General features: G+C 46.5%; 1 long non-coding RNA gene across 1 annotated transcript; it reads right to left on the bottom strand.

Moving 5' to 3' along the window:
- Positions 1 to 1,101: 1,101 nt before the first annotated feature.
- LOC119919761 lies at positions 1,102 to 5,530 on the bottom strand. The gene is made up of 2 exons (XR_005447722.1): positions 2,139 to 5,530; positions 1,102 to 1,995 (listed from the first exon to the last, which is right to left on the bottom strand). It is a non-coding gene; the product is annotated as an uncharacterized LOC119919761 (long non-coding RNA).
- Positions 5,531 to 10,113: the final 4,583 nt, after the last annotated feature.

Below are 10,113 nucleotides of genomic sequence, written 5' to 3'. Positions count from 1 at the left end.
CAGTCCCTACCCAACAACGGGCTCGCAGTCTAGAAGGGGAAGACAGACAACAAAACAAAACATATTAACAAAATAAAATAGACTAGTAAATCTGTGCCTCAGTTACCTCATCTCTAAAATGGGGATTAAGTCTGTGAGCCCCACGTGGGACAACCTGATTACCTGGTATCAGAGAAGTGATCCCGCCTCTAATCCCACCTCTGCCCCTAATCAGCTGTGTGACTTTAGGCAAGTCACAACTTCTCTGTTTCATCCATTCATTCGTATTTATTGAGCGCTTCCTGTGTGCAGAGCACTGGACTAAGCGCTTGGGAAGTCCAAGCCGGCAACATCTAGAGACGGTCCCTACCCAACAACGGGCTCGCAGTCTAGAAGGGGGAGACAGACAACAAAACATATTAACAAAATAAAATAAATAGAATAGTAAATCGGTGCCTCAGTTACCTCATCTCTAAAATGGGGATTAAGTCTGTGAGCCCCACGTGGGACAACCTGATTACCTGGTATCAGAGAAGTGATCCCGCCTCTAATCCCGCCTCTGCCCCTTATCAGCTGTGTGACTTTAGGCAAGTCACAACTTCTCTGTTTCATCCATTCATCCATATTTATTGAGCGCTTCCTGTGTGCAGAGCACTGGACTAAGCGCTTGGGAAGTCCAAGCCGGCAACATCTAGAGACGGTCCCTACCCAACAACGGGCTCGCAGTCTAGAAGGGGGAGACAGACGACAAAACAAAACATATTAACAAAATAAAATAAATAGAATAGTAAATCTGTGCCTCAGTTACCTCATCTCTAAAATGGGGATTAAGTCTGTGAGCCCCACGTGGGACAACCTGATTACCTGGTATCTACCCCAGCGCTTAGAATGGTGCTTGACACATAATAAGCGTTTAACAAGTACCATTGAAAAAGTGGCCTGTCCAAGGTCGCACAAGCAGTTAAATGGCAGAGCCGGGATTGGAACCGAGGACCTTCGGACTTCCAAGCCAGTGCTCTATCCACTAGGCCACCCTGCTTCTCTAACCCAAGTGTTGAGGACTGGGCAATCGACACAGGTGCTCAATGAACGCTACTGACTGGTCTGAAAGATACCCCAGGCTAACATTTTGAATAGCTTTTTATTGAAATGTATTACATTAGCAAACCCAAACTTACAGGTAGACGCTATTAGCCTATTGGTATATACCACATAATTTCACTACCGCATTATACTCACATCAAAACATGTGGACCAAGAAGTTCCGTCGCTGTCAAGCTACATTTCACAAGGACTTGAACGATCTGATTGTCAAGAGACTGGCTGACACATTGCTTGCAGGTGTCTGTGTCCTCGAAAAAGCCTCGCTCCGTCTCTCTCTACCAGAATCTCTGCTAACTACCAAAATTGCACCTGACTACGTGTATTATTTCGGGTACAATCCATCCTGAAGTGAATATGAATTCAAATGCATAGAATCTTCCCTTTCATCCCTTAAGATATGATGACATGGTGTCATTTTTCTTCTCCAGAATTTTTTTAAAAAAATCCCCCTTAAAGGTTGCTAGTACTACTACGGGAAATGATTCCCCTCTCCCTGCCGTCACCCCCAAAGATTTCGTGCATAGTTAGCAGTGACCGAGAGCAGGCGGTCTTTTAGAGGACCCCGAAGAGGAAAAGACGGTGGGGTGGGGAGTGCTGAATTTGACCTGAATTTCAACCAACTGCTTTGGGTCGGATGAGGATGAGAATTCATTTGTGGAATTCTCACGTGTGAATTGAGAGGTTTGGTATCCGCTCAGTGACCCGGGTCTGTCATTAAAAGGCCCCAGGAAGGAATAACTTGTCGGCTTTGGGTGGTGGCCCTCTCCGCCTCCTAGAAGGAAGACAGAACTCTAGTAGTTCATTCGATGGAGCCATTTTCCCATCCCTCCCTCCTGGGAAAGCTCCAGACATCAGGTCTTTCCTGAAGTTGGAGTTGTAGCCGTGCTCTAAGAATCTGCGCAAATCATCCACCTTAAGTGCTCAATAAATACCACTGATTGATACCTTCCTACTGGATCTAAGAAGAGTCACCCTCTCTCCCATAGTATCTGAGCTGCTAGGGAGCTCCAGTTCTTGCCAAAACTGGGCTTCCTGTGTTGGAGGGCGTAGCTTACCTTGATTAATTGCTCAATAAATACCACTGATTGATACCCTCCTACTGGATCTAAGAAGAGTCACCCTCTCTCCCATAGTATCTGAGCTGCTAGGGAGCTCCAGTTCTTGCCAAAACTGGGCTTCCTGTGTTGGAGGGCGTAGCTTTGTCATTGACACGCTTAGCTGCCAGATGGAGGCTAAGTCCCATCTGTTCTTCTCTAATACGGTGCAGCCTCAGTAACATACACTATGTTCACTCTGCAAGCCAAAACCTCGGCTCAAGGTCAAAGTGACTTTGAATCTGGGCGCTTCTAGTAATCTGCTCTCTAAATCTTGCGAGTGTGGTCAGCTGCTTGCTTTCTGACTGAAAAAGTGAGCTTGCTTACTAGAAAAAAAAAGAAAACTGTTTTTTAGGATGACACGCTGTGCCGTTGGGATTATTCATGGAATAATCGGAATGAAAGACAGCCTCTCCTAGTCCTCAGTAAGGTTTGACTCTACTGTACGTCCTGAATGCCCCAAAGAGATAGTCTAGGACAGAGCAAATTTAAGCAAACATATAGGATGGCTTAGAAAGAAGCGAGGAACCTCTGTGTATATATTAGGGTAGACATGCACCATCAGCTCCTAGGTAGCTGATTTCTAAAGAACCTTGGGAGTGAAAAGATGAGGAAGATGAGCTAAAAGGCTCTGTAGTCCCCAGAAGAGCTGGTGATGGCCTTGCTGAGCTCACGGTGAAGCTAATTAGAGTCCACCAAAGGTCCCTGATGGACATGCTTCTTCCTCAGACCCCCTCTCTCCTAACGAGCCGGCTCTTGTACCGATGAGGAATGCCTCAATTTGCACTTTGCCAGAACTACTGGTCTCTGAACCCGGGCAGTTCTGCTCCTCGAGGATTACGACCAAGCTTTAGCTCAAGTTGAGAAGAAAAGGGCTCTGGATGGATTTTCTCCCCACCAAGTTTCCATCCAACACGGCTCCAATTCCTCAGGGCAGACATGCACAATCAGCGCTTAGGTAGCTGATTTCTTGAGGGAAAAGATGAGAAAGATGAGCTAAAAGACTCTGCAGCCCCGGAACAGCTGATGATGGCCTTGCTGAGCTTGTGGTGAAGCTAATTAGAGTCCACCAAAGTCACTGGTGTGCACCATCCTTTCTAACAAACCGGCTCTTGTATTGATGAGGAATGCATCAATTTACACTCTACCAGCACTACTTGTCTCTGCAAACCGGCAGCTCTGTTCCTCGAGGACTTCGGCCAAGTTTTAGCTCAAGTTGAGAAGAAAAATGGTTTGGATGGTTTCTCCCCTCAGCCAACGTGTCTCAGATTTCTTCACTACACTCTTTGGGAGCAGCGGTGGGCAGGGAAGGTAGGATAATCAGCGAATTAGCTCCACGAGAAAAGATTAGCAGAGGCAACCAAGAATCCGCCATGCCTTAATTGGAGGGCGTTCTTCTTTTGAAGGAAAGGGAGTGCGTCTCGTTTCTCACAAATGGACAACTACTTTGTTCCGCTTCTAAATTCATCCCTGAATTGTCAGTCTTGAATTCCTTTGAGGTATATGCATGTGGAAGAATTAAAAAGGGATGAAGGAGGAAGTCCTCAGGGCGGAGGTCCGAACGAAGCTGCCACCAAGCTGAGTCAATCTGCGTAGGGAATACCTGGGCAAAATGAGAGTCTAGGGCCATTGGAGACTATGGCGTTTCTCTCCTTGATCCGAAATCAGAGAACGAGGGTTGGCTGGTCCATCGGGTTTCTCTACAGCACAACCCAGACTGATCCACCCTCAAGGAGGGAATGGGCCACCCAAGGGAGAGGATGTTTGGGTGAGGGGGGAGAGGGAGGGAGTTAGGAAGACACCAAACAACTGATCGGAGTGGAGCCAGGCCGCAAGGAGCTTTGCCGAGCAGACGGGGTTTAGCTCTGTTTTGGGGAGCGGAGTATTGCTCCTGGATGAAATTGGCTGATTTTGACTTATAAATGGTGTCTGGTCAACAGACTTAGACTTTCCCTCCCCTCCCTCTCCAGTAGGTATCACAGCCCGCAGCAAAAACTTCCAGGCCGCAGCAGAGCAGAGAGATTAAGGTGAAGAAAACAATTTTCAGTTGCAACCCCGGTCATCACGTCAGACACTTTGCATCCCCAGGCTGGGGCTCAAACAAACCCCTCCTTGCTGCCGCCGGCAGGGTGGGGAAAATACCGTTCTGTATTTTACGATTTTCCCGTTGACACAGGACAGAATCTCTCCCTGTGAACGGGAGCCAAGGCCATTTTCAAAGAGAGAAAACAGTCAGGAAAATTCACGTCTGAAAGGTACAGGCAGCCACCAAAGAATAAAATTCTGGGGGTCAGGTAAAATGGTAGCGATAATGCATAACAGTTACATTTCATCTAATAATCTCATTTTAATACATGAAAATGATTCCTCATGTAATCCCTGTGAGGTAGGTGTGATATCAGATGGAGTTTGAAGGCTCAGAGAGGTTTAGATACTGTTCACCATTTCCCCAACATTTTTTTTTTTTGCATTTACTCAGTTTCACAGTACATACAAATACATATACACTTTATGATCCTCTGCAATATAAACCGCCCCATATGAATGCATAATTAATAGTGGTATTTCCCAATCCCTTAACCCAGGGTAGCTTACACTATGGGAAAAAAACGAATACGTTTTTTAAATGATCTAGTCCATTCTACTAATAAGGAGGAAATCGAGAGCTAAAATCGTCCAACTGAAGCTTCCTTTGTGACAGTTAATCTAACTGAAAATGGAAACTGCAGCTCAGAATAACACATTTGGTTTGTTGAATTTTTACACAAAAGAATCCTGACACCGTAACTTCCAGTTCCAAGCATCTGGTATGGCGGGGGTGGTGAGGGAGGGGAGATTCCTCAATACCACCGGGTCCTAAACTTAAGAGTTGGGGAGAGGAGAGATGGGGGTGGAGGGTGGGAGGGGCGATTCTGCACAGCTATTAAGGGAGGGCAGAGCAACGTCCATAATTTCTTAGCCTTGGGGTTTGCTTGCCTAGGGAACTAACATTTATTTGCAACTCCATGGTTCTCCCTGACGTCCCTTCAGAAAAAAAACACCAAAGAGTCCTAAGGTGGACGTAAAATGCACATTACCGAAACAAACTCTGAGCTTAATCGCATTTAGACCAGAACCAGTCCCACAGCTGAAGTAGTAGCAGTGAGAGTATTTATCAAGTGCTTACAGTGTGCAGAGCGCTGTACCAAGCACTGGGAAATAATACATAGGTGGGAGGTAGACATGGTCTCTGTTCCTTGGAGTACTCACGATCTAAGACTACTTAGATATACAGTATTTATTGGAATGGTATTTGTTAAGCGCGTACTATGTGCCAGGCACTATACTAAACGCTGGGATAGAGACAAGCTCATCAGGTTGGAGCCAGTCCACGTCCCACGTGGGACTCGTAGTCTTCATCTCCGTTTCACAGACGAGGTAACTGAGGCACAGAGAAGTGAAGTGATTTGCCCTAGGTCCCACAGCAGACAAGTGGCAAAGCCGGGATTAGAACCCAGGTCGTCCTTCTGACTCCCAGGGTCGTGCTCTAACCACTAAACCATGTTGCTTCTCTATTTATGTAAATATTCCTTTAATCTACTCTCTCCCCTCTCCTTAATCTAATTTAACGGGGCTCCCCCCCTGTAGACTGTGAGTTCCTCGAGGGCAGGGATCATATCTAGCAACTCTACTGTATTGCCATTACCCACGCGCTTAGTACAGTGCTCTGCACACAAAAATTGCTCCATAAATACCACTGATGGATAGAACTCGGACATTTTTTCCACTACTGGAAAAATACTGGTTATTTCCTGTTTTTCTTTCCCCACCTGAGTCTCTTTGGAACATTCCTGAAGGATGGGCGGGCGAGCTTCCCAGAATATCCTCAGAGAAACTCCAGTGGCATCTTCTTGCTTGCTTTCTAATACAACTTGTTTACTACATGCTGGGGGGAGAAGATATGCACTCACATGCAATTTGCGGACCTGTTGTTGCTTATAATCTATTGGGCATCAGCCGCACGCTGAACTTTCATTCTCAGTCTCAGATCTCCTGACATTATTTATTACTCTATTTATTTATTTAACTTGTACATATCCTATTTATTTTATTTTGTTAATATGTTCTGTTTTGTTGTCTGTCTCCCCCTTCTAGACTGTGAGCCCCCTGTTGGGTAGGGACCGTCTCTATATGTTGCCAACTTGGACTTCCCAAGTGCTTAGTACAGTGCTCTGCACACGTAAGTGCTCAATAAATACGATTGATTGATTGATTGATTGATTAATACATTAGAAAGGGAGGCTGCTAGATATAGCAGTGAGCTAAGATTTTTAGGACTGTATTTCCAACTTTTAAAAACCGATTTCAGTGATCAGAGACGGTTTACTTCCACATGTCTCGTGGCATAAAACTTAAAAGATCCTCCGTGTATAGGAGAGAGCGCGTGTGAGCACACTCAAGTCTGAGAAGTTCTTACAAAGCGCAGGGGAAATGTCAAACTCATGAACAAGTTGGTTCACTGATCATTCGGCAATCCGGCCTTTTGGAGGGAAGTTTTTTTTCTTTTACTGGAATTTGTTATAGGCTTACTATGTGCCAGGCACTGTACTAAGCGCTGGGGTAGAAACAAGCTAATCAGGTTGTACGCAGTCTATATCCCACGAGGGGCTCACAGTCTTAATCCCCGTTTTGCAGATGAGGGAACTGAGGCCCAGAGAAGTTAAGTGACTTTCCCAAGGTCACCAAGTGGCGTAGTTGGAATTAGAACCCAGATCCTCTGACTTTCAGGATCCTCTGACTTCGGGACTATGCTCTTTCCACCGCGCCACCGTGATTAACGGACAATCCCAGGAGCATACCGAAACTATTATTCATCTTGTTTTCTGTTAGAATTGTAATCACTTGGGTGTTTTGCAACTGATTAATGACTGTTCCTAGGTTCCATTTAAGAAGCTCCTGAGAGATAAATTTCCTAGTTAGGCAGGAAAGATGTGCTCACTTCCCTCCAACTACCGGACACTACAGAAAGCGGCTATTACTCCACAAAACAATCTGTCCTGTAATGGAAATGTCTTGCAAATGCTACTTCCCTCCTACCCCGCTTCCTTCGCCACCTGATGAGAAAACTTCCCCAGTCTCGTAGTAAGAACGGGTTTGTAACGGTTTTATTCTAGGCACCTGTTCCTTGGCTTTCCGGCTTGAGAAATCCGATTAGAAAGGGTCGCAAGGTAGCTTCTTCCTCGGGAAGTTGACGAAACCATCAATCCATTGGCCCCGTTTTAACATGAAACAGTTAAACCTCGCAGCAAGGCGCTCTATCTTGAGGCCTCCACACAGCATTTGCTGAGTAAACATTACTGTTTTCTACTGGGACCCCGCCAGGCACCGGAGTGATCGATCACCGCAGGAGGAAGAGGCTTGGAGGATGCTCTTGGCTCTCCTCGCCGGTTCAGTCCTTTAATAACAGCGTGTTGAAAATGGGTGGTAATGAATTCAAAATAATAAGAATCGTTTGAATATTTGCCTCTCCCCTGCAAATCGAACTAAACATTTGAGAGGAAAATTCTTCAGGGAATACTTAGTAATAATAATAATAATAAAAATCCCTACTTGAGAAGGGTCGGCCAGAGCCTCTTGAGTAGAGAATAATAGCACTCGGCTTACAAAATAAGGCCCAAGTTTAAAAAATACGCACTCCTCCGAGCAATCAACTGTGCGGTTGGAACCGCGGTGCTTGGACTCGCGACAGAGAGGAAGAGCCCACTGAAGCTTAGAAAAATGGGTCGGCCCATAGCACCGGCCGAGCGAGCATCTCCTCGGAGTTGGGCCGGCAAGTCGAAGGGTGGCTAATGCCGGAGGGGGTGAATCACATTAGATTTGCCTGCTGTGGGTAGGGATTGTCTCTGTTTGTCACTGAATTGCATTTCCAAGTGCTTAGTACAGTGCTCTGCACACACTAAGCACTCAATGAATACGACTGAATGAATTTGCCCTCAAGTTAGCGTTTGTTTTCACATCCCTCTAGACTGTAAGCTGGTTGTGGGCAGGGAACGTGCCAGCCAACTCTGATGCTTTGTACTCGTAGTGCCCTGCACACAATAAATGCCAATGACTGATTGATTCTCTCCACCCTTGCCACTACCTCTCGACTGTAAGCTCACCGTGGGCAGGGAATATGTCTAGTTATTGTTATGATGCACTCTCCCAAGTGTTTAGTACAGTGCCCTGCACACAGTAGGTGCTCAACAAACACGACTGACTGACTGACAAGTTAAAAAAGGGTCCAACGTCCCTTCCTAACAAGGTTGGGACACATTCTCCCCCTTCTAGACTGTGAGCCCGCTGTTGGGTAGGGACCGTCTCTAGATGTTGCCAACTTGTACTTCCCAAGCGCTTAGTACAGTGCTCTGCACACAGTAAGTGCTCAATAAATACGACTGAAAGAAGGAATTCACATCTGTGCAGAAAGATGACCCTGTTTTACAGGAAAACTGGGCTTCCCTTTGAGATCAGAGAGCGGATGTTTACAGAGGCTTCCTCCAGCAGAGATGGCTCAGTCTTGTACGATCAAATGGAATTCAATGAACAATCCTCCTATTTGTCAGATTAATAAAACAAATCAAAATGAAACTCGACGGCCGGCTGCCTCCTGAAACGGAGTAGATCCATCGATCCGCTCTCCGCCAACTCGGCCCAGGGCGAGCCGGGCTTCTGGCTGGGAAAATCTTTCAGGATTCGCGTTTAATGGCCTTAATGAAATTGCCTCATAAGTCAGCTAATAACAGGGCGATTTGTTGTTCGGTCCTCACTGCCGGGGCTTACTTGCTGCTCTCCCAACACTACCGCCAGCCTGCCTGGATTGTTGGGGTCTAGGGTCCATCCAGGGGGACGGCCCGGGGGACGCTGAAATATCCAACGTACCATCTGCTGATCGGGGTCAGTTGATGTCATGCTTTGGGGGTGGAGGCAGGGCAAGTGGAATGGTCCCTCAGGAAGATCGGTCTCTCTGCTGTGGTGAAAGCGCTTAGTTCAGTGCTCTGCACGCAGCATGTACTGGGAAGCAGCGTGGCTCCGTGAAAAGAGCCCGGGCTTTGGAGTCAGAGGTCATGGGTTCAAATCTCGGCTCTGCCAACCGTCAGCTGTGTGACTTTAATAATAATAATAATAATAATAATAATAATGGCATTTATTAAGCGCTTACTATGTGCAAAGCACTGTTCTAAGCACTGGGAAGGTTACAAGGTGATCAGGTTGTCCCACGAGGGGCTTACAGTCAATCACCATTTTACAGATGAGGGAACTGAGGCACAGAGAAGTTAAGTGACTTGCCCAAAGTCACACAGCTGACAGGCGGTGGAGCCGGGATTTGAACCCATGAGCTCTGACTCCAAAGCCCAGGCTCTTTCCACTGAGCAAGTCACTTCACTTCTCTGGGCCTCACCTCATCTGTAAAATGGGGATTAAAACCGTGAGCCCCCCGTGGGACAACCTGATCACCTTGTAACCTCCCCAGTGCTTAGAACAGTGCTTTGCACATAAATGCTTAACAAATACCATTATTATTATTCAACAAATACTACCGAGGAAGACTGGTGATTAACTAGGAGGCAGCCTGTGGTAGGAGTCCCCTGGCACTTAAAATCGGGCTCGTCCTGTGCAGATTCAAAACATCCCCGACGCACCATGCAGACACGGCCAATTTTTAACTCTTTTTCTAGTAAATTCATTTAAAAAGTTTAGTACGGATGTTTCTGTTGTTAATTGACCCTGTGAAGATTAAAACCCCCAAAGTAGCTTTGTCTTGCTGAAAGGGAAGCATCGGGGCCTAGTGGAGACAGCATGGGCCTGTGGGGACCTGGGTTCTTCTAATCCGGACTCTGCCACTTGTCTGCAGTGTGACCTCGGGCAAGTTTCTCAACTTCTCTGTGCTTTGGTTTCTTCATGTGTAAAAGGGGAA

This window comes from Tachyglossus aculeatus, chromosome X1 (assembly GCF_015852505.1).
Source record: "Tachyglossus aculeatus isolate mTacAcu1 chromosome X1, mTacAcu1.pri, whole genome shotgun sequence".
NCBI classification, from domain to species: domain Eukaryota; kingdom Metazoa; phylum Chordata; class Mammalia; order Monotremata; family Tachyglossidae; genus Tachyglossus; species Tachyglossus aculeatus.
Note: the sequence above shows the minus strand (reverse complement) of the source record. Positions and strands in the feature narration are given on the sequence as shown.